Here is a 25,605-nt window from a genome sequence, read left to right as displayed (position 1 = left end):
TCACAGACATGGTATCTGCCCTCAAGTACCCTACAGTAGAACAAGCATGATAAAGGACTCACAAAAATAACTATATGATAAGTCCCAGCCAAGAACTGTGGAGCACAGATGAAAAAATGAAGACCAGCCAAAAAAGAACAGAAAAGCCTCATAAGCTTCTTGGGAAAAACAATCTAGCCATTTCTGCCTGGACTGCATAATTCTCTCCATTGCTCTATCAGAGATTTCCATCACCGCTGGGTGTTGCCAGTTGTATCCAACTCCAGGTCTCAAGACAGCCATTTTGGGTTTGGATTTTGTTTTGTTTTGTTTTGTTTTGCTTTATTCTTTCTCAACGGTCTTTTTTTTTTTTAAAGATTTTATTTATTTGAGAGATAGAGAGAAAGAGAGCATGAGTAGGCACAGAGGAAGAGGGAGAAGCAGACTTCCCAGTTGAGCAGGTAGCCCAACATGGGGCTCGATCCCAAGACCCTGAGATCATGGCCTGAGCTGAAGGCAGGTGCCCCTGAAGACAGCCATTTTGACTTTATCCACATCCTCCTCAACTATCTAAGTCTTGGGCATTATGGTTCAATTACAGAGGGGGCCCAGGACTCTATAAAATAGTACTGAAAATTCCTAGCACATACTAAATAAGTAGTCTGAACTTATTATACTCCCCATAAAGTGAGGCTAAAGATAACAGGCACTTCAAAGGGCTATTTCAAAGATTAAGTGAAATAATGGTACGTAAAAGGGTTTTGTAAACTGGAAAGAACTAGAAAAACATTTATTGTTTTAATGGGGTCCCAAATTGAGCCTAATTGGTTTGAGCCATGCCTGATATGTTTGAAGAACTGGCATCTGGGGCATCTGAGAGTCACTCCACGTAAGGACGAGGACATGGTTTTGCTCACATGCCAGAAAAAGAGACAAAGTTGGGTAGGAAGCTGCAGCATGTATGCTGGCCCAGTGCCACACCCAGAAGTCAGAACTTAGCAGAAAGAGGGGCTTCATGAAAAAGCTGAGGGAGCTGTTTTCACAAAGGGACTAATGCTTTAGGGCCTAAGGACAAACTAAGATGCAAAATGGGGCAAGGGAGAGAGTGAGGGGATAGAGGTGAGGAGGAATGGATGAGACAGTGGTCTTCCTAACACAGGGAAAATTTCAAAGCATTCAATGCTGCTTAGTCACCTGAAGAGTTTCCACATGAGCAGAAAGCATTCTTGGTGCAGACATGAACACGTAGGACATCCACTGTAACTCACCCCCGAGTCTCTAGGTGATCCAGAGATGCACCAATATGAGCGTGAGAGGAAAAATGAAAGGAGTCCTTGTGAGTAGCTGTGAAATGCTTCTAGGGGACAAAGTCTCACAGGAAGGGTAAGCAAAACATAGGCCATAACTCCTAATATGACCCCAATAGTGATCTTCACAGGTTGGTAAGACCTGTAGACACCATGTGAGTTTAGGTAGCATTAGATGTTGTTTCCATCACTTTTGTTGTTTCCTGTTTTCATTCTCAGGAAGCCTGAGGTTGGAGGTGTGTTACCCAGCAAGGCTAGAAGCCCCTTTTCTTGATGAATACCACCCAAAAGTGAGCCATGGCATTGTGAAGCACCGAACTCATGCTTTCAACAAATGCTGCTCAAATCAGCTGCAGCACCCTGTAAATCCTGACTCTCACCTCAGTGTTTCCAAGTCTGGAAGAAGAGGGAAGGGCAGGTGGAAGGATGTGGAAGATTACGACATAGGAGCTGCATGGCGAGATGGCAGGTAGAGGAGACAGGTAACAACTGCACACCAGTAAGAAAACATAAAATTTCCCTTTTAAGTGGAGATGGGGGTAGAAGCTCAGTGTAGGAAGCTGGGGGCAAAGGCGAGTCAGAGAGAACAAAATGTACCCCCCTCCAAAGATATGGCAGGAAGTCTGGTCAAGGGTGGGGATGCTGGGTTTTCTCCCTCCCCCACAGCCCACCACCATTAAGCCTAGAATTCTGTCCCAAGCACCTTGAGAAGTGTCTCACACGTGCCCAGCATTGGACACACCACACAGAAGCCTGCATTCACTCAACAAGGAGAGAGTAAACAATTCATCTGAGGTCTGCCAAGAGAGCTCTTGGGCACTATAATGTTCTCTGAGGTTGAACGTTGGCCCTTGCCAGAGAGGGAGGAGCCCAGGAAACAACAGGGGTCTCCTTAGCAATTTGGGAATCTCTATCCAAATGTCAGCTCACGGACTGCTCTGACCAGTCCAGCAGTGCCTGGGCCTCTGCTATAGGCCACTATAGGCTGCTATAGGCTCAACTTCATCCAGAAAATTGCTGCTTCTGACCGAATTGATGCCTGTTTCCCAGCCCATCCTGGGTGCCAATCCTTGGAAGAGCTCAGTGTTAAGACAGGTTGGGGTGGGAGGTGGCAAATCCATGGATCCCAAAATGGATAGTGAGTGGCTAATTGGTGAGTGGACAAGTGTGGGTTTGGGGAGAGAGCAGGGTTTCACAGAGGTGGAGCTATTTTGGCAGAGATTTAAATAGTAAATAGGAGCTCACCAGACAGGAAAGGAAGTGAAGAGGTGTAACTAACTTTGTTAGCGCTTACCATGTGCCAGGAAGTGTGTCAAGAGCATTTCAGGCAGAAAGAAGAGCAGGTACAAAGTTGTGTAGAAATGTGAAAGTGCCTGATACATAATGGTTAGTGTACACTGTGGGAGTTGTCAAAAGACAAGACTAGAATGGCAAATTGAAATGGCAAAGAACTTAAATTTGTTTTAAATATGTATACATATTTTTTGGCTGTTATTTGACTGGCATGGGTTTGTCCTGAATTCACACTATAAAATACTTGTCACCATATATGTAGGTCAGAATTTAGATGATAATGACCCTTGTCGTTTTCATTTCATAGCTGAACTTATTCAAAGGTCGGTTTGTAAAAAATAAAAAATAAATTAATTTTAAAAATGGATGATTCAAAAAATTATCTACATATTTCAAATACATATATATTTATGTATATTTGTACATAGGTCTGGAAAGATACATAGCAATATGTTATGGTGGTGAAGATTCTGATGAGTTTCATTTTTACTTTTTTTTAGGTATCTATATTTTTTTCTTTTCTTTTTCACCAAAAAAAAAAAAAAAAAAAAAAAAGGAGGCTGAGGAAGCAGGTGGGTCTGAATACCATCTTAGAATGTATGCACTAGATTCTGCAGGCACTGGGAAGCCACTGAAAACTCTTGAAGGAAAGAGGTGAGCCATCAAGAGCTTCTTAGGTGGGAAGCCCTTGGTGACTCATTTCATTTCTCCTTTCCTGGGCCCCTCTTCCCTGTGCCACCCACAGACCCAAAAGTCAAGTCTGTAGGATTAAACCTCTCAGTCCATGAGATGGGAAGCTGCCAGTAATAAGCAGAGGCACAGTCAATGTGAGTACATTTCTCTGTCCATGAAGAGCTCCCCAAAACTTGACAGCAAGCACAAAACAACCTGGCTCTGCCCCAAGCACAAAAAACAAGGGGGAAAAAAAAGGACAGGTGGTGAAGCATTCACAAAAGCAGGAAAAAAAGGCAGATTGTTTTTTTTCCCCCTACAATGTAGGAGCTTTTATTACTAGAAAATAAAATCCTGTCTGAGCAAATGCCAGGAAAACGATTAAGGGCTCAATTTAGACCGGGAGGCTTGGCTGGGCACTGCTGAGCAGAGAGCTAAACAATGTCAGCCCCACTCTCTGTGCACATCACGTTTGGGGTGAGCGGCCCAAGCCATAGCCAGGCCTCTTGCCGCCAGTTCTGCAGAATTACAGTTAAGCTTTGGCCACTTGGTTTCAGTTAAAAGGATTGTGTGGAAGGAAGGATAAAAGGCTCTTGCGTGCAGACCAGCTAGTGCATCTGAGAACTGGGAAGAAATGAAGCCAGGTCATTGCCAAGCCCTGCAGAAACATTTCTTTCCTGTGGTTCTCAGGATCCCCACCCTGACCCAGGAAGAGCATGACATGGTGGAGAAGCATGGGCTGGTTTGGGAGTCAGACAGGCCTGAGTTGGAGCCCTCATTCTACTGTCCATGGGGCCTTTGGGCAAGATTTTAATTTCCTTGAGCCCCAGTGTCTTATCAGTAAAGTGAAAATAACAATTTATAGAATTATTATGGGGATAAAAATGACATGATACTTACAAAAGCACCAATAAAGCAGATAATTTGTAGTTTCTTCCTTCCTCTTTTTTCCTCCAAAGCATCCTAAACCAAAGAATTGTGGTACAATGGAAAAGGTGTGAGATTAGAGATTGAGAAACTAGTGTTCTAGTCTTTGTTCAACTACAAATGAGCTGTAGTGACCTTGGACAAGTCACTCAGTCTCTTTGGGCCTTGCTTTCTCCTGCTGAAAAATGTGGTTCTTAGATTAAATAATCTCTTTCAATGTTAATTATAATAACTACTACTATTAAGCAATTGCTATGTCCCAGGCATGTTGCTCAGCAATGCATATGTATTATCTTATCAAGAAAATCTAGCTACTCTGTAGGTTCTAGGTCAGGCTTAAGCAGCTGCCAATTCTTAAAACTATACCCAGGGTTTCAGGTCTAAAAACACTGATCTGCTTGTAGCAGCATAAAACAGTCCCCACAGAGAAAGAATCTCATATCAGGAGGTGGGAAGGAGCTATTGTAAATGAATGTCCTAGGGCTTTTGATCAGGCCAGAGAGAGGACATTGTGATGAGGACCTAAGGAACCAGACGACAGGCAGCCATCAGCCAAGTGAGCAAGTAGTTGGCAGCCAAGGTCAGCATAGCAAGGCAAGCAGAGGCCTCTCAGGGGCCAAATGCAAGTTCAAGCAGAGATGCAGGCCATCTGGACTACATGTACACTGTGAAGTAAGTGGGCAAGAGGGAGAGCTGTGACTTGGCAGCCAGCTGCCATCCCTGGGGATACAAGACCTGACTCTGGCAACAAGGAGACTCAGTAAGAAATATAAAAGCCTAGCATTCATGGCGAGGCTATAGTATCCAGGATTAGCTAAGTGAACTATCATAAACCTGGTATCATTTGTCTATTGTTCTGTGACAAACCTCCTCCAAAACTTAATGGTTTAAAACAGCAAAGATATATTATTTCTCACAATTTTGTGGGATGGCTAGGCTCAGATGGGCAGTTCTTCAGCTCTACGTAATGTCATCTGGGTTGACTAAGGTGACTACATTCAGCTAGGAGCTTGGCTGAGGCTAGAACATAAAAGATGGCTTCACTCACGAATCTGGTAGTGGATGTTAACTACTGGCTGGGACACCTCAGTTCCTCAACACATGGCCTCTCATCTTCCACGGTCTACCTCCACATGGTCTCTCCATCAGAATTAACTGGACTTCTTTACAATGGCAGGTGTTTTCTAAAAGGGCAAAATAAGAAACAGGTCAATATACAAAGAATTAATTCTCTCTCTTTATACTAGCAAAGAACAATTAGAAACTGAAAATTTTAAAACAATACCACTGATAAGCCCAAAACATTAAAGACTTAGGTTTAAGCTAAAAATAAACACTGAAAAAAATTGTTAAGAGTTAAATACATGGAAAGATATACCATATTCATTGATAGGAAAACTCAATATTGTTAATGTCAATTCTCCCCAAACTGGTCTCTAGGCTTCTGGAAATCCCAATATTTTCCAAAAGAGGGCAAGTTTTAAAGATATTTACAAGTTGATTCTAAAAAGGACAAAAAACCTATAATAGCCAAACCAACTTTAAAAACGAATAGCAAGTGAATGGTTAAACAATCTCCATACAATGCAATACTACTGAGCAATAAAAATGAATGAAAGATTAAAATACACAACAACTTGGGTGAATTTCAAAGGCATTCATTACTCTAAGTGAAACAAGCTAGTCACACATTTTATATACTGTATGATTCCATTTATATGTCATTCTGGAAGAGGCAAAAATATAGGACCTTAATATAATCAAGACAATGTGGTATTAAAGATAGGATAAATACATAGATCAGCGGAACAGAATAGAAAGGAACTTAATATAATCCCTCATCACAGAAAAAAACACATATGGCCAACTGATTTTTGACAGAGGTGCAAATGCATTTAAATAGAAAAAGGAGGGATCACTGGGTGGTGCAGCGGTTTAGCACCTGCCTTTAGCCCAGGGTGTGATCCTGGAGACCCGGGATCAAATCCCACGTCGGGCTCCTGGTGCATGGAGCCTGCTTCTCCCTCTGCCTGTGTCTCTGCCTCTCTCTCTCTCTCTCTCTGTGACTATCATAAATAAATTTTAAAAAAATAGAAAAAGGACAGACTTTCTAACAAATGGTGCCAGAACAACTGGATATCAATATACAAAACCATGAATCTTGACCAACATTGCACACCTTGCACAAAATTTAACAAAATGGATTATAGACATAAGTGTGAAATTATAAAACTTTTGGAAAAAAATATAGGAAAAATATTGGTGACGTTGGGTTGGGCAAAAAGTTATTGGTAGGACAAGAAAGCACAATATATAAAAGAAAAATATTGATTAATGGGACTTCAAATTTAAAATTTTTTGTCCTATGATCTATGAATTATTGAACTCTACCTCTGAAATTAATGATGTACTATATGTTGGCTAATTGAATTTAAATTTAAAAAAACTTTTTTTGCTCTATTAAAGACACTGATATATCATTCTGGAAAAGGCAAAAATATAGACATAGAATAGATCAGCAGGGCAGCCCGGGTGGCTCAGTGGTTTAGTGCCTGCCTTCGGCCCAGGGCATGATCCTGGAGACCCAGGATCGAGTCCCACATCGGGCTCCCCTGCATGGAGCCTGCTTCTCCCTCTGCCTGTGTCTCTTCCTCTCTCTCTCTCTCTCTCTCTGTCTCTCATGAATAAATAAATAAAATTAAAAAAGAAAAAAAGAATAGATCAGCAGTTGCCAGGGGCTAACATTTGGTAGAAGGTTTCACTATAAGAGGCAGGGAATTAGAGAATTTGGGGAAGAAAACTTTATATTCTGATTGTTAGCAGTTACACAACTCTGCATACCGATCAAAATCAGAAAAATGTACACATAACAAAGAAAGTAGATTTTACTGTATATATATTTTTAAAAACTAGTGCCATAAATAAAATTCAGCCAAAAAAAGATCAAATCAAAATTCCGCCGGACCTACCATGGTGAGGAGACCAAGTATTATTATCTCTATAGCAAATATTTTTAAATGTTCAATCCCCTTTTTAATAAAAAATGAAGCTTTAATCAAAGAAATACCATTATGCCTGTCTTTTATATATATTTTTAAACTTTTAATAATACCAGTACTAGCAAAGGTATAATAAAATGAGCATTAACAAATGCAATGAGTGGGCATATGAATTGGTACATCTTTTTTGGAAGACTATATGGCAATATGCATAAAGAGGCTGAAAAGTATTCTTAACCCTTAGAAAAGTAAAGCGACTTCTAGGAATCAATGCTAAGGAAATAATCAGAGATTCTGATGAGGATCATTATCTTTTCTGCATTGAAATGCTGTCTCCCTCATCACAGGGACAGACGTGCAGCGGGTCCTAAACAAATGTTGCCGACTAACTGGATGGCAACTGACTTCCATAAAACATCTGCTTCCAGCCAGGAGCCTGGTAGGAAGAAAAGCCTTCTACCGCCAGGCCTGTTTGGTCAGAATGCTGCCTTCTGTGTAACAGCACTGAATGACTGTCTATACTCACTGGGAAGAACCACAGTGATGGTTACATTCCTAATGAGTTAGCAAGTGATGCCCCTGGCCATGCCCATAGAGACAGCAGGGCTCCTCATCCAGGCTGACTGCTTCATGAGAGAAAACTTCAGAAATCAGATTGAAGACAATCAAAGAGGCAAGAGAGTCAGTTCAGCAGACACTGGGGACTGCTGGGAAAGCCAGGGAATCTGGGCTGAGAAGACACTTTAAGATGGAGGAAGACCCTGGCAAAGGACACAGGGTCTAGGCTTTGTCTCCAGACCCTACTAGTGATGCCTATGCCCTACTAATTATTCTGTTTAATCTCAGTTAAAATTCCATTAATCCCTTTGCTCTGTGTTATTATGTGCACACCGCAACTCCACTCCCCATCTCTGGCTGAGTGTTTATCTGTTTATACAACAGCCTTTGCCCTGACCACAGTGCTCTAGGAACCCCCTCAGTCCTGCTACCCAGGCTCTTTCCTCTGTCCCTTGGCTCCTCCAGGCCCCACTCTACCCACCATCTACCCCTTGCACACCTCTCATACTCCCTCAAAGATCACAACTGTGCAGGCTTGGTTGATGGGATCATGTTACTGAAGAAGGAAGCAAGGAATCTTTCCATGATAGTATCTCTAACGTAGAAAATTAATTCTGTATGCTGACTATAACGAACAGTAACCACTCTTAACATTTATTAACCAAGCACTAGCTGTGTGATAAGCATTGTGATAAGTGCTCTACATGCATTATATATTCTTACAACTTAGCTCATACAGTAACACAAAATGGTTACTCTATCATGATTAACATCCTCATTTTACATATGAGGAATTGAAAGCTCAGAGAGGGATTTTCCCAGGGCAATATGGCTAATAACAAACCAAAAACCTAACTTTGAACTCATTCATTTCATAAGTATTAATAGAGTCAAATACCACTATGCTAGGCATGGAGACAACAGGGTGAACAAGACAGAACCAGCCCCTGCCCTCAAGAAACACATTGTGTCTGACAAATTAAGCAAACGTTTACAGCTGCCCTAATTGGCCACAGAGCAAGGATTCAAGGCCATGTTTTCTATATCAACGCCCAAGCACACAATTATAACACTTTCTGCCTCTTACTATAAGTAGTCCTTCTGCAATAAACATAAAGTCCTGGAAGTTCTCAGGCTGAAGTGAGCCACCTACGTGTTGATGATGAGCAAATTTTGTGTATGAAAGTAAAGAACACATGGAATGTTTTTTAAGGCTTTGCTCAATATCACCTTCTCAAAGAAGCCACTCTAACCAGGTGCCTTCTATCAGCAGCGTCAACTCATCTTTCCCTGCTCACTGTTTCCATCATACTTATCACCATCTTTTATAATGTATCATGTATTTATTATGCCTATTGTTTAGTATATGCCTCATCACACTTTAATATAATTTCCCCAAGGGGAGACAATCTTTAATTTATTCACTGAGGTATTTTCCATGGGGCTAGACAGGACCTGGCACACAGAAAATACCAAGTAATTATTTTTTTGTGTGAGGCGATGGTAAAAATCATGTACGGATTTAGTAGACAGATAGTGCTAATCAGACAAGAGCCAGGACAGGGAAAGAAGAACTGAACTGGGAACTAAGTTCCCAATCAGTAGGATGAGAGTTCACCTCCTGGAGTCCTGAGAGGTGTGTCGCAAGAACTGGGAGTGGTAAAGGCGGATCACAGCCTGGAAACCAGAAGCCCCTGCAGGAGGTAGCGTGGATATGCTCTCTGTGCTCAGAAGCACGTCAGATATTTGACAGCCAGGAAGCCAGGGTAGATCAGGAAGTGTGAGACCATCTGTGCTCTACAAGAACCCAGGGAGTCAGGGGGTCAGATGAGCACGCAAGGGTTGGTGATCAAAGCAGGCAAAGGCTGAAATCTAGGAAGTCTGGAAGAGCAAGATAATGATATCCATCTACCAAAACACAGTAAAGAGCCTAATCTTGAGGCAGGGATTGTGGGAGCAAGGTTTCTTTCAAGTTTTCTCCAATGAGGTGTTTGGTCCTTAGGCTCCAGGAGTGAGTAGGGAAGGGGGTATAGTTTAATGGTATGCTATGGCTGCAGAGAATTGATTGTGCAGATCTTTTCTCAGCCTCAAGTTTAGTGGCCTCACATTTGTAGTATGAAATTGGCCGTGGTAGAAGTATTGACACCATGGAAATTGGCAAATGCTACAAATCAGAGATTTATAGAGAAGGGTCAAAGACCATGTGTGGTCACAAAGCTTAAAATATTTACTACCTGGCCCTTCACAAAAGAAGTTTGCCAACCTGGACAGCCCAGGTGGCTCAGTGGTTTAGCACTACCTTCGGCCCAGGGTGTGATCCTGGAGTCCTGGGATGGAGTCCCACATCGGGCTCCCTGCAGGGAGCCTGCTTCTCCCTCTGCCTGTGTCTCTGCCTCTCTCTGTGCCTCTCATGAATAAATAAATAAAATCTTAAAAAAAAAAAAAAGTTTGCCAACCTTTGATCTAGTAGCAGAGATGAGCCTTACTCCTTTGTAGCTCTCTCCATCAGCCATTAAAAGGATGAGGTTTGAGCCAGGCCCTGGCCTGACCTCTAGTAGAACCACTGCTAGAGAAGATGATGCTAACACATAAAAGGATTGAGGCTGGATATCTCCTGGGCTACAGGTCAGTTAGCCAATTAGAAATGTGTGTTTGCAAATACTTGGCTGTGTGGGCCAGAGGCTAAAGTTGACACATAAACACTGAGCACAAGGAGAGGGAGGTTGGGGGTTAGCCCAAGAACACAAAAAGGAACAAAGTCAAATGATCCTTATTGGAGTGGGAAGCAGAGGTGGAGAGAATAACAACAACCAGCACTTCTAGAATGCCTACTGCATACCACAGGCTTGCTACTCCAAGCACATTTAGTCCTCCAACAGTCCTACAAGGTTGCACCTATTTATTACTCCCATTTGACAAAGAAACTAAAGCACAAAGAAGTGAAGCAACTTGAAAATAGTCACAAAGCTAAGAAGTAAAAAAGCCAGGATTTAAAACCAGATAATCTGATTTTAGAATCCACATTTTTAACTACTACATACACGCTCCCTCCAACAGACTGGCTGGAAAAGGAAGGAAAGCAGGTGGAAAAGGAGAACAGGAAAGAGTGTGGTGATAAGATATATCTGAACCCAAAGAAGGAGTACAGAAAAACGAACATTTCCCCAATCCCTTGACAATCATGGCTGAGCCTTCTCTGTGCCAGGCTCTGTGCCAGGTGCTGGCGGTACACAGATGAGTCCAACTTGGGCTAGACGGCAAGTAGTCACAAGTAAAGAGGCAACGCTAAAGCAGTCTGGATTAAGTCCTATAGAGCACTGTTGGGGCGCAGCAAAGAAAAAAGCTCCACCCAGCAAACTCCAGGCTCTGTGCCAATAAAACTGGAGGCAGGTACCAGGGAGGCATGTGGAGCTTGGGTTGCCCAGTGCCATCTGGATGAACCAGCTCCAGACTAGGTCACAAAAAGAAAGGGCTCAAAAAACAGGTCAAGAGACCACAGGAATGCCCAACAAACATCCATGTAACAGAAGAGAGAAGCAGAGACATAAATCCTGAATAAATTGGTGAGTCAAAGCCTAGTAGTGATTGGAAATGGGAGATGGGGGGCATAGGCAGCTGGGGAGCCCAGATCAAGCAGCAGAAGCCAGAATGGAGCAAGAGATTGAACAAAGGGACCTAGGCACTTCTGGGTCTTCATGTCACACTTCCTTCCCTATCTCCCAGCTTTATTCCTCACCTAATTTTCTAATAGCAGACTCTCCACCAGCGTTATGAACCAGGAACCTACTGATTTTGGTGCCCCTAATATTGGAGGAGAAGTTCTAGAGTTAAGCATTTTATGTTAATGTTCTTCCCATTACCTCCTGCCATTCAGCTAACCCACCCAGGATGACCTGATGGCCCTCTTCTAAAAAGAAGTGTCAGGTTCCTTTGTTCATTTACATTTCTCCCCAGAAACATTCCATCCAGAGCTTATGGCTGCTGATAACCTGGCAGTGTTGGTGACTTCACCATTCTCCCTCTGGGAAACGAAGTGACTCAGCAGTCATCAAAACCAAGATAACAGTGGAAGTCATTAGGAGTTCTCTACAGGGCAAAGAAATGTCAGGGCTGTTGGGTGTCTGAATGTAGCCACAGGTCCTGGGGTTAACATAGCAGAAAAAAATGACAGTGTACCGAGTCGCAGGCTAGTCCAACAATTATCAAATCCCCAGAGACAAACTCTTAATAAAGACTTGTTGACTTTGCTCTAACAATAGGAAGGGTGGTGTGCCAAACCTTAGTTCTTCCTTCCTGATTTCCAGCATACTGACCAACATGTCTGTACTGAACACGATCATGTACACAGTTGCTGTCGTGCTATTAGGTTAGATATCCGTGGGACTGTTTGCCAGAACCCCCTTCTCCTGGGAACTATTCACGCCACCCCTATCTGCACGGCATCTTCCTATGTGGCCTTATCTCTCCCGGCACATCTGATTAGTCAGGGGTGAACACTTGACCCAAGGCAGGCCAATTAGAGCCCCTCACGGGAGTTCTCCCACCTGGAATAAGAGATCAGTTTCTGATAGTGGAAGTTGAAAGATAAATTTCTGATAGTGGAAGTTGAAAGATAAAAAATTTAGGAGCTTTTTATGGCTACGTTTACCACCATGTGGAGGAAAGAGAGAAGATCTTGCTGTCTCTAAGAGAGAAGATCGAAATGCAAAGGGAAACAGAGGTTAGGGAAATAGACAAGATTCTTGGCAGCATCCAAGTCTAGGCACCCAGTTCCTGAGGTCAGGTTGCAGCCATACTTCCTACATTTTGGATAATTATTGGATTAATTTGATTTGATTAATTACTGGATACACTCCGTTTTTGCCTAAGCTACTTCTAGCTTAAGTTTCTTCTAATTGGTTATAAATAGTGTCTGAATCCACCCAGACTTCGGGTGGCAATGAGTATGTGGAGGCATGGAAAAAGTAGAGAACTCCCTGCTCTGCTCTCTTATAGATGGTACCAGTATACAGTGGCAGTCAGTCCCCAGCTTAGACAGATCACACAAGTGGTCTCAAGTCCAACATGAGAGGAACAAGAGGCCACCTCCTTCTCTATGCTTATTCACACCTCATGCCCCCTGTTTGCTCTAGCATCTCACTAACTGCCCATTTGCTCGGCCACTCCAACTGATGTCTTCTTGGTCTATTCCTCTGGATTCCAACTCAGTGCATCATTCCAGGCTACTTAGCATGTCTTCAAGTACTCAAACCCTCCAGAAAGCAAGCTAAGTTAGCCTCTGCCACACAGCACCAAGGGCTGAGCCTCAGTGGTACAATCAATCAATGAATGTTACATGGCATAATATAGACTAGATTAGAACTGTCACAAGAAGTCAGAAAAAAGGATAAACCAGTTGAGCTTGACTGAACTGAGTATTACCAGAATGGGACCAATATTAGGTAAATCCAAGAGCTAAAATGGGGTCTGCAACACAGGGTCTTAACAATAAGGCAGAGGAGATTAGACTTGATATGCACACAGGTATCATGGAAGGATTTTGATCTGAGAAAGGAGGAAAATGATATTTTAGCTACGTATTTCCACAGAGGATTAATGAGAGAGAGAATTAAAGAAGAGAGAGAATCTCTTTAGTTTAGAGGCACCTGGGTGGCTCAGTCAGTTAAGCGTCTGCCTTCAGCTCAGGTCATGATCCCAAGGTCCTGGGATCCAGCCCCATGTCAGGCTCTCTGCTCAGCAGGTAGTCAGCTTCTCCCTTTCCCTCTGTGTGCTCTCTCTCTCTCAAATAAATAAACAAAATCTTTTTTAAAAATAAAAACTTTAGGGGATCCCTGGGTGGCTCAGCGGTTTAGCGCCTGCCTTCCGCTCAGGGCGTGATCCTGGAGTCCTGGGATCGAATCCCACATCAGGCTCCCTGTAGGGAGCCTGCTTCTCCCTCTGCCTGTGTCTCTGCCTCTCTCTCTCTGTGTCTCTCATGAATAAATAAATAAAATCTTTAAAGAAATAAAATAAAATACATATATATATATATCTTTCCAAAATGATCTATAAAACATATATACCAATAAAAACATGATTTATCAATTAGACATAATTTACCAATTGTAAGTAAGTATGGCTCTTCTCACTTAGCAATATCTTTTCCATCGACTGCTTTTGAGTGGTGAATTCCTCTATCACATTTAAAATATTACGATTTAAAAAAAATTAAATTTACATGTACCTATTTAGAATTTATTCCACAGCTCAGAGTAGCATTTTCTGAAATTTGTTCTACAAAACCGAGTTAGCTACAAGATATTCTGCCCAAAGTAAAGGGTTATGTTTAGGAGAGGCATAATCCTTTGTGGTAATTAAAAGTTCTTAGGTGCCCTACCATTAATTGCTTAAAGCTAAATAAAGTTTGCTCCAGGAAATATCTTCCCAATGGAAATTCATCAACATTGGTATAATTCTAATTGAAATTAATGTATTCAGAAAGAGAGAGTTCAAAACACAGTCCTGGTCAAGAATATCCTACATTCAATGGAATCATCAAACGAAGCCCCACTTTCTGGAATGGTGGCAGTCTCCCCAGCACCCAACAAGGCCAGCAGTAGTCATATAGCCAGGTCTCTTGAAGGATACAGAGACCAGAAATTGAGCATCTGCTTGAAGCTTGACACAAAACTATTGAGGTCCCTTTCAACTCTGAGACTCCATGAATTTTAACTGAGAACATTAAAAAAACTTGCAGATCTCATTCTTCGTTTGCCAGCCTCAAGCAAGCCATTTTTCCCCTCCAAGTCTCAGGTTCTTCAGCTTTTCTGTGAAAAGAGGGCTGCCATCCAACTCTGAGCCACAAATCTCTGGAGCCCTTTGGAGTCCCTTCCAACAGTGACAACACACCATCCTGATCTCCTGGTCTCTTAACTTCTACAGCCTCACTGAGGAACTCTATCCTTCCTCTTTGTTGGAAAAAAAAAAAAGATTATAAGCAAACAAAATAATCAAGAGTTGCTCATATGTGCACACAGAGCATGAACCAAACAGCTGGAAAACAAAGAAAGTAGGTGAAAGGTGAAGTTGTTTTGCTGAATGAGTGTCAGAGGTTGGTGTACAAATCCACAGGGGAGGATGAGAGCTTCACTAATGCTAACACTTGCTCTGAAAAAAATCTGTTCACAGAACTTCCATCCCAGCAACCCAACCTCCACACTCCATACTAGTGTCTTCTGAAAGGCCTAGAGGCAAGGAAAATCTTATTTTTCCTTTCTTTCCTTCCTTTCTTCTACGAAAACAAATAGAGGTTTAATTTTTTTTTTTTTTTTTTTTTAAGAGACTGAGGCTCAATTAGAAAGATCCTCCATAGGGCTCCCTGGGTGGTTCAGCAGTTTAGTTCCTGCCTTCGGCCCAAGGTGTGGTCCTGGAGTCCCAGAATCAGGACCCAGGGTCGGGTCCCACGTGAGGCTCCCTGCATGGAGCCTGCTTCTCCCTCTGCTTGTGTCTCTGCCTCTCTGTGTGTGTGTATGTGTGTCTCTCATAATAAATAAATCTTAAAAAAAAAAAAAGAGAGAGAGAGAGAGAGAGAGAGAGAGGGATCCTCCTTCCTCCTTAGGAAAAAAAGCTGCTCCAATGTAACCCCAGGGTCCCACAATATTGGCTTTTCTGAATGCAGGGAGGGGGTCTTACTATTTTGTGTGCTCCCCAGAGCCCAAAGAACCCAATTCCCTGCTTCTCTTTCATTTTAGTGTTGAAAAAAATGAGAGGAACCTCAAGGAATGTGGAGAAAAATATATTTAAGTTGGTGGTCACTTCTTGAGGTGACCTTCCATCCATCCTCTGGGCAAAATATCACAAAGACCAACAAAATCTGAATCTAATTAAGGCTAAGAAAGGCACAGAGCTGATTACCTGGCTGAACCAAACACTCCTGAGCACAGGCCTTCTGCTCTGAAACCCTCAGGTCTCCTCACTGGCTGCAGAACAAAGCCCACTGCTCTGCTTTAATGAAGTATACAAATTCAACAAGCAGTCTGATATTTTTGGTGCAGAGCCTGAGCTCTAGTGTTTCTTTGGTCCTGGTCTCTCTCCATAGAGGCTGTCACTTAAACCAACAGCAAGGCTGGTTGGTTCCCAACATCCTTCAGTACACTTTACAGAGAACCTATCATGCTAGTGCTCTTTGCAGTGCCTAACGTAGAGAATGGGCCTTCCCCAAAGGCTTAAGAACCAGTTGTAGGGGGGTGCCTGGGTGGCTCGGTCAGTTAAATGTCCAACTCTTCATTTCAGCTCAGGTCATGAACTCGGATTTATGAGATCCAGACCCAGGTCAGGCTCTACACTGGGTGTGGAGCCTGCTTAAGATTCTCCCTCTCCCTCTACCCCTCCCCACCACCCCCAAAAAAGAAAAGAACCAGTTATTGGACTGTTCTTGTACCTGCTAGGTAATAAACATTCGTAGCTTTAGCTAAATTTTCTCTAAGACATCACTTGATGTAGAAGTTATGAAAAAGGAGGGGACAGGGTGCCTGGGTGGCTCAAATGGTTAAGCATCTGCCTTCAGCTCAGGTCATGATCTGTGAGTCCTATGATTGAGCCCCACTTGGGCTCCCTGCTTAGTGGGGAGTCTGCTTCTCCTTCTCCCTCCACCCTTTCCCTCCACTTGTGCTCTCTTTCTCCCAAGTAAATAAATCTTTAAAAATAACAATAAATTAAAAAGGGGGGGGATATAGCCCCCACCCAGTTATAGCCACCAGAGGTAGGGAGACCAACTCATCCTGATTTGCCCAGGACTTTCTCAGTTTCAGCACTGAAAATCCCATGTCCTAGGAAAACCCACCATGCCAGGCAAACCAGGACCCACACACATATCTACTCAAAGAATTTACCAATTGCTAAAGCCAAAGTAGCTTGAGTTAGTGCAAAACATCTTGTTTCCCTTGAAATCACTTCTGCAGGCTTACTTTTCCAAAATGAAAAATGAGATCTAGAGTCTTATTGATATAATCAATAGCATCTATTTCCCCCAGGAGCTTGTTAGAAATGTAGAATATCGGGCCCTATCCCACATCTACTGGATTAAAATTTGCAATTTAGCAAGGCCTCCAAGTGAGATTTTACACAAGGGCTCATGTCCCTTAAAGTCTGTGGTATGCTGGCCTAGAGGAAGAGATCTCAGAGAGTGACTTTTAGCTGGGTCTTGAAATCAGTAGGAATGAGTTGGCAGAGGGCATCAGAAAATAGCAATGTGGTTATTTGGCAGGAGCCAGTTGTTGTTTCTGGGTGTGAGGGATGGGAATTCACCCACTGACAGGTTGGGGAGACTGTAAGGGTAACTGTGGAAGACCTTGCCCATCAGACAAAAGTATTCGCCCCATATATTCCTTGTTCTCTCTCCTTCCAAGGCTCAGGCAGCTATGAAACTCGATTTTATTTTCTGAAAGCCAGACTCCTCCCTCCCTCTGGCCTAGTTTGGTGGCAGCAGGACTTCCACAGTGCTAGCCCAGTAGGGGAGCAGCAGGCCCAGGGAGATCCTCTGCCAGGACGGCATTCTGGTTCCAGCTCTTCTCTCTAGAGACCTCTGAAGGGTCTGAGCCCTATGTCTTTGGCTTAGGAAACACAGGCTCTGATGGGGGAAGGCAGAGGACATAGCCAGTAGTTAAGAGGATGCAGATCAAGGATCTCTATTTCAGGAGAAGCTGGCAAAATAAGAAAAATGAGAAGCCTCAAGCAATATCTTGCATTCAGAGACATACTATACATACAGTATTGGTAATTCTCAAAACAACCAATGATGAATCCTTTAGGCAAAATGAAGAATGCTTTTGGTAGAAAGAATAAGCATTACCTCCTCTTTTATCTTTTTTTACAATTTTAATTGATTTTTAAAAAATTTTAATTGGTTTCTTAACCACTTTGTGCCCCAGTTTCCTAAACCCTACCATAGGGATTACCTCTGTACCAACCTCATAGGTTGTAAAGATTCAGTAAATTAATGCATGCAAAGCTCTTAGAGTAGTGCCCAGGAGCTCCCTCCAAGGTACTGCCTTGAATTAAAACAATGGCTTCTGTCCTAATGTGGAAGTTGGAGATATGACTTGCTGAGTGGGAAGCTGGGTTGACAGCCAGTCTCGAGGTCAACCCAAGGGGCCATATCTTCATAGATGTTGGCATTTGAAAACATATTATACTATGGTACTCAAATATGGAATGTTAGGGATGCCTGCCTGAGTGGCTCAATGGTTGAGCATTTGCCTTTGGGTCAGGGCCTGATCCCAAGTCCCGCATGGGGCTCCCTACCCCTGCCTATATCTCTGCCTCTCTCTGTCTCTCATGAATAAATAAATAAAATCTTAAAAAAAAAATAAAACCTTTATGTAAAAAATAAATAAATAAATAAATAAATAAAAATATAGGGCAGCCTGGGTTTAGCGTTGCCTTCAGCCCAGGGCGTGATCCTGGAGACCCGGGGTCAAGTCCCACATTGGGCTCCCTGCATGGAGCCTGCTTCTCTCTCTGCCTGTGTCTCTGCCTCTCTCTGTCTCTCTCTGTGTCTCTGTTGAATAAATAAATAAAATCTTTAAATAAATAAATAATATATATATATATTCCGTATATATATGTATTCCATATATGAATGGAATGTTAATCCATCAAACATAGGGTGAACTGAGACTTCCTGTGTGCATTAGTCAGTGGACAGAGAAGCAGAGCCTAATGAGTGATACACAATAAAGGATTTATTACAGCAATTAGAACTGAAGCTAAATTGACATAATGGAAAGCTACCAGACTATGTGTCCCTAGAACGGCTGGTCAATTTTGAGAACTTCACCAAAAAACTCTTATTCCACATACTAAAGTCCAGGAGGCTTCTACAGGAGGTCTTTCTTTTGGTACCTCCCTCTTGGGGGTGTACCACACACCACCCTTTGTACACATCTGTAATAGGACCTGTATCACTTGTGTCCCAAGTGTGCTCCTCTAAAAGCCCTTCCAGGACAGAAGCTGTGTCTCATCCCTTTACATCTCCAGCTCCTGGCATGGCTTCTGGCATATGTCAGGTCAGATAATGTGAAATCACTGCCATTTTATCATCTTTCATCCAAAAAAAAAAAAAAACAACATGCAATTCCATAAATTTCAGAGTATCAGGAGGCACTCAGCAAATGTTTACTAAATAAATGACAAGACAATCAAGTACCCACAAATTCTAGTTAAACATCAAAGAAAGAAACTACCTCAGGTTTTGCATGGCCTCAGATTTCTGATTGCATACCTCAACTATTTTTGCAGTTTTGAATGTGGAGATGCCAATGAGTAATCCCAAAAGGTCAAACAAACAAGTTCTGTACCATTTTCATGTCTCTGGAGGCTAGCAGTATCTCCACACAGAAGATGAGTGAGTCCCAAGGGGTCAAATGCAGTTTGCTGTACTGTTTTAGTATTTTTGGAGGCTGCCAGCAACTCCACACAGCTAAAAAGTGGCAGACTCCAAGACGGATAAGATAAAGGTCTGAGATGGCAGGTGTCCAAGATGGCTCAGAAAGCAGGTGCTGAACTCCCCTTGACTTTCAGTCCCAGCATCACAGAATGGTAAGAAGCCTCAGAGGTCATGGTTGTCAACCATACATCATTTAGAACCAAAAATTAGCACATGCAATCTAACTTCTTAAAAAATCAAGACATGTATCAGTGGAAGGGAGTTTAAGATAATAAAAGGAAAGGAATAAAGGAAGGAGACAGCTGGTACAAACCCTCTATACTAGGCAGGTACACCCGCCAAACACAGCACTTGATTTCACTTCATCCGGCTATAAAGGGTCTAAAATTGTGAGGTTTGTCAGGTTCCACCATCCAAAGGGACCCCAGCAGCCACCGTTTGAGGCTGCAGAGAGGCCTGAGTTGGTGGATCATGGAAAGGTGGTTTTGAAACTTCCAAGAGGACAGGGCTCCAGAGGAATGTTATCCATGCAGATGTGCTCCTGCCTGGGAAACAGCCTTGTGATTCCCTGGGTTCTGGCCCTCCTCTCCTTTCCTCTTCCTGCTCCTTGGTCCCCAGCAGCCCTTACCATCCCTGTCCTCTGCACCTACTTACCTGATGATCCAACTCTGGACCTCTACCTTGGGTCCTGCCTCTCAGGCCTATCCCAGTTACAGGGACAGGGGAAGTGAACTAAGAGGAGCTGGTTGTATTACACATGGTCTATCACTTCAAATTCACAAAATGCTGAAAAGTAAGAATAACTAGCCTCCTTTAAAAATGAAAAGTTAGGGATGCCTGGGAGGCGTCCGACTATCAGTTTCACTAGGGTTGTGATATCGGGGTCATGGGGTCAATGTCTATGTTGGGCTCTGTGCTCAGTGCAGAGTCTGCTTGAGATTCTCTCTCCCTATCTCTCTGTCCCTCCCGTTCATGCTTTCTCTCTCTCTCTCTCTCTCTCTCTCTCTCTCTCTCTCTAAAATTACATAAATAAATCTTTTCTTAAAAAAAGAAAATAAAAGTTAGGTAATCTGCTTCAAGTCACAGAGCTGCTACAGGATGAAAGAGAAATATTCCAGGGCCATATTCTTTACAATATGCCATACAGATTCTCCAGATTCCTTTTCACCTTCCCTGGAGGCTCATTTGAATTTTTTGCACCCCTGATATTTGTTCTGAGCCCTTCTTTTTTTTCTTTCTTTTTCCTTTTTTTTTTTTTTTTTTTTTTTGCTGAGTCCTTCTTCAATCTACACTTCATCGCTTCATCTCCAGCAACTTCCCCCACTCAGTCTCTGGCCAACTCACAATGTCTTCTAAGAAGACCTGCCCATAATTTGTAATCCACATATGAAGTGAGGGCACACCCAATCATACATCACCTACCTTACATGAGTCTCTACTGCTACAGGAAGTATCCAAATATCTTGTCATAGCATAAATGCCACTCATAGTGTGTGGCCCCTACCAGTCCCTCTAGCTTCACCTCTTACCTGACCCTTCTTTCTTCTTGTTCACTAGATTTCAACTATATTAAATCTCCTCCCTAAAGAAGCCAAGTGTAGACCAAGTAGCCAACAGGCTGGCTTATAGTATTTATTATGGAAAGGTTTTTATTATCTTGGCATCTGGTATTAGAATTTCTCTTTGGGCAGAACCACCTCTATTGGAAGTTTTTCTTGATAACCCACCCCCCATTGGCACAGAAGCTGAGGTCCTAGGGTCCCAGGTGTGAATAGGTTGCAGGTTGGGCTCTCCAGAAGTAGATGTTGAGATGCAGTTTGGGGTACAAGATGTTTATGAGGACAACCCAAATGTACATCAACTGATGAATGGATAAACAAAACTGCAGTATGCAGTGCGATCCCATTTTATAACTCCTCACATCTTCACCTAAGTTACAGCACAGAGCATAGACCCTCAACATTTTGCCAGATAGGTACTTCTAACACTATTGTTTCACTCTTAGACTCTCCTTTCTCTCAGAGCCTCAGCTATCTAAAGCATTTATTCAATTAAATTGTTTTTTAAGTTTTGTAGAACAGAGCATCTCTTTTTTCCTCCTCCTTAAAAAAAAAAAAAACATTGTTAAAAGACATTAACATTGAGGTGTAATTTATGGATTAGGGTCACATTGTGCTTAAAATCTACAGATAATGATGAATAAGAGCAGGAGTGAAAGAAAAAGCAAGAGGAAGTCTATCACCAAAACCAGGTTGGTCTTAGTATAAGGTGTTGATTGAGCCTATAACTTTTCATGAAAATCACATCAGGAAAAGCTGCAAGAAAGACTGAATTTCACATCTTGTTAAGACAAGAGCAATGGAAACACCAGCAGGAAAAAAATGTAAACCCAGACATCTAATACTGAAAACTTACTTTTGAATAGATGTTTTCCATATATCATCCTATTTAGTCCTCTCAATAACTCCCTAAATTGGGAAGATCAGAATTATTATAATCATTATTTTATAGTTGAGCAATTGATGTTCAGTGTTTGACTGGCTCAAGTTTACATAGTAACCAAGCAATGGTTCCGGGACTCGCCCAGAGTTAGTGAACCCAAATGCAGTATTCTTTCCATAACTACCTCATGCTATAGCACAACTGCCACCACCTCCCCGCCCTCTGTGGCCAGAGAGATACCACAAGTGGACAGAGAGAAACCTGCTCAGCAGTTCAAATACATTTCCCATGAAGCAACAGTCATTTGAGGATTAACTTCTTAGAGGACATTTTTCATTAATGAGCATGGATTTTAGCAAACAAACAGAATGAACAGAATTATCTTCTAACACATCCCAGTGATGCAAGAACTCATTTGTGCATGGTCTTAAAAAAGGTAAACAGCAAAACTCCAGACAGGCAACGTGTAACCATTTTTAACTCCACGTGTGGCTCTCAGAGGAATTTTATATGGCAAGACAAAGAAAGAAATTATTGAATAAAGGGCTTCCATACAACAGAGTAGCATTCAGCCCAGGAGTCTTCCCTCCAAACAAAAGTCACTACAACATACTAGGAAATCAAAGGCAATCAAAGGCTTACATTGGCAGTGATGGTGGCATATTTCCAGAACTCAGACAAAGTGATACATCCAGCACTGATATAGATTGTGCAATTAGAAATGAAGGGACAGATTCCTGTACAAAAAGTATGTTTGAGAAACTGTGTCTCAACCAAGTTAAATGGCTTTTTTACTCCAGGACTTCCCAAGAGGAGAATAACTTATATAGCAATTTAAGAAATGGTGAATTCGAGCAATAAAATACAATTGGTGTCATTTATAACAACTGCAGAAAAGAAACTGATCATTCTGGACAACTAGTTCAGGTATGACAAGTACATGGCTTGTTTTCCTTCATTTCTCCCTCCTGCCCCCATGGCAGGCATAACTAATTAAGTCACTGCACTCTTTGCCAACGATTCCAGATGTAGCTTCACAATCTTTAAATACCTCAAGAAGCCACTATTAGCTAATCATATCCGCATTATCAGCTTTCAAACAAAAAGATGGTTATAAACTAGCACTGGATGAAGAATAGACTAGATATTCCTCAGGGTGCAATGGATGAAGAGGGTTGAGACCAGGAAGACCTGCTAGCTAACTCTCACAGGAAGAGTTAAGGGCCAGGGACCAGATCCCATGTGTCATTTTATCCTCAGCACCCAGCAAAGTGCCCAGCATGGTAGACTCTGGATATATTTGGTGAATTAATGAGTTAACACCAAAATCACATGATAGTGATGATTTTACATGGTCCACAGTAACTATATGTGTATATTAGCCATTAAGAAAAAATGTGTATAACTGTTCCCTATTACGGATTCAGTTTCTTTCACAGTCTTTCTGCTATCCTTACCAGAATCCTAATAAAGAGCCTCATCCAGTATGGTTTAAAGAAGCACCAGGAACCACAAAGATGATAACACTAATAGACTCTGGTTTGAATCTACATTTACTTGCTATATAACCTTGAGAAAATTACTTGACTTCTCCAGGCTTCAATGTCTTCAATTATAAAAAAGAGGATAATAATATCTACCTTGTAGGGTTGTTATAAGGATTAGGGATTTATTATGCAAAGTAACCTAATACAGTTCCTGCCTGGTCTTTTTCTATTTATGCCTCTCCTTGCTTCCAAAAGGATTAAAAGTGGCTTAAAAATGTTATCCATGATGAAGTAAATATATTTAAAATAAAGAGGCAAAATTTCAAAGCAAAGGGAAAACAGTCAAAAGTAAACAAGGAGTGACTTAGAACATCTCACATACCGTAGACATACAATAAAATGGTGGTGGTGGTGGTGAAAACAGTTTGTACTAATAACATCTGTTGTCACTGGTGCTATCATGTCTTCCTGGGGAATTCAGGGCCCTACCAAATAGTAAACATAATATAAAAGCTAAAAAATTAAAAGTGTAGTATTGGTACACAGAAAAGAATAGAGCGTCCATAAGAGATTTTAGATATAAAGTTGCGAGATTCTGAAAATCTCAGATACACATGAAGAAACTAAAGGAATGAGAAGTTACGTAACTTGCCAGGTTCACACATCTAGTAAATTATACAACTGGGGTTTAAACACAAGCATTCTGATTCCAGAGTCCATTTTTTAACCATTAAATGATAATGTTAAAAAGCAAAGTACAGACCAGTAAGTACACTCTGCTATTTGGGGGGGTAAAAAAGGAGAAATTTAAAAACTTACTTCTACTTGCTTGTATATTCTGAAAGGACACATAAGAAACTAGTAACAGGGGGATCCCTGGGTGGCTCAGCGGTTTGGCGCCTGCCTTCGGCCCAGGGCATGGTCCTGGAGTCCCAGGATCGAGTCCCTGTGTCGGACTCCCCATGGGAAGCCTGCTTCTCCCTCTGCCTGTGTCTCTGCCTCTCTCTCTCTCTGTATCTCTCGTGAATAAATTAGAAAGAAAAAAAAAAAAAACTAGTAACAGTAGTTACCTTTGGATAGCATGGGGATGGGCAGAAAAGTAACAGGGTTAGGGCTCAGATACATGTAAATTAACTTTATAATAGATGCATAAATATTTCAACTATATCAATGGATAACTTGATAAATTAATTAAAATTAAATCAATGGAATAAATTAAATTAAATATAAAAACAGAAAGCAAATTCTCACCCGGGACAAGCCTTTTCTGGCCTCCCTGACAAGCACAGTAAGCCCACCCTTCTTCTAGGTTCTCATATCACTTGTGCCTACAACTTTTCTGGCACATACCATGTTGCACTGCCCTAATTTATGCTCTACTCCCCTCCTCACCTCACCGCCAGTCAAGCGGTGAGCTCTTCAAAGGCTCTTCTGATTCTTTCAATTCTTGTATGCCCAACATCTAGTGTAGTCCCTGTCATGTGGCAAACATCCAGTACATGGGGAAGAGGAAGTGGAAAAACAGAAGTGGGGCAGACCAGCCAAATCTGTGGTCTGAGCGCTGTGGAAAGGGGAATCGACTGGGGCCTTCATACAACAATAAGATTTTGAAGAGGAAGCTAGGAGAGAGGAAAACATAGCAACCCTTGCAGAAAAGGTGTACTCAACCCTGCTAAGACAAAGGGGTAAAAGGGGTACTGTGGGCCAGTACTAATCAGGGAGAAATGAGGAAGGAGAACCCCTAGCTGAGGAAGACGTAAGCACTGAGACTCGCCCTGAAAGGGCAGGAAATACAGCACAAGACTGACACCCCAGAAGCGAGAGCCACAGGAGATTCAGCTGAAGACTTCCCACCCCTCTAAAAACAGGGCAGAGGACATGTGAAAGATCAGTATTAAAGATTTTCTAATTGCATATGCTGACCACACATTTGATCTGTTGCTTTCTGCTCATTTAAACTCTTCGTATACACTCATCTAAGGGCCAAAGGGTGATCCGCATTGGTCCAGGGATCTATGTTCCCCATCAGAATAAATCCCAGATTCCATAAGTTACAGGAACTGGCCCACTCCAAGTCAGACCACACCCAACCCTGACCCTCGCAAAACTGGGCTTTTGTAAATAACTGTGCATATCCTTATACTGTGATCCACAGGCGTAGAATTCATTATTTGTGTTGATCACCAAAACTGCAGATTCAATAGTCCTTATTTTACAGATACACACTGGAATAGGTGTAAGTGCGGTGACACCACAGCTGGGATTTGCTTCCAAAGAAAAATAAAGGAGTTCCTGGCTGGCTCAATGAGTGCAGCATGTGACTCTTGATCGGAGTCCGGAGTTCCAGCCCCATGTTGGGCATGAAGCCCACTCAAAAAAGGGAGGGAGCAAAAGAGAGAAGAAGAAGAAGAAAATAATAGGTAAAAGTAAGAAGCTTGGATTATCCAAATACCAGCCCTTAGGAAGAGAATGTGATTTATGTTAAGGATGCTTCACCCTAAGAGGTAAGTTAGTTA

The 25,605-nt window shown here is 42.1% G+C and overlaps 1 long non-coding RNA gene across 1 annotated transcript; it reads right to left on the bottom strand.

Moving 5' to 3' along the window:
* Positions 1-4,151: 4,151 nt before the first annotated feature.
* On the bottom strand, positions 4,152-24,036 carry LOC121495473. The gene is made up of 3 exons (XR_005988998.1): positions 23,909-24,036; positions 5,227-5,362; positions 4,152-4,214 (listed from the first exon to the last, which is right to left on the bottom strand). It is a non-coding gene; the product is annotated as an uncharacterized LOC121495473 (long non-coding RNA).
* Between the last annotated feature and the right edge of the window lie 1,569 nt (positions 24,037-25,605).

The sequence above is a fragment of the Vulpes lagopus genome, chromosome 7, assembly GCF_018345385.1.
Source record: "Vulpes lagopus strain Blue_001 chromosome 7, ASM1834538v1, whole genome shotgun sequence".
NCBI classification, from domain to species: Eukaryota; Metazoa; Chordata; class Mammalia; order Carnivora; family Canidae; genus Vulpes; species Vulpes lagopus.
This window is presented reverse-complemented; position numbering and strand designations above follow the sequence as displayed.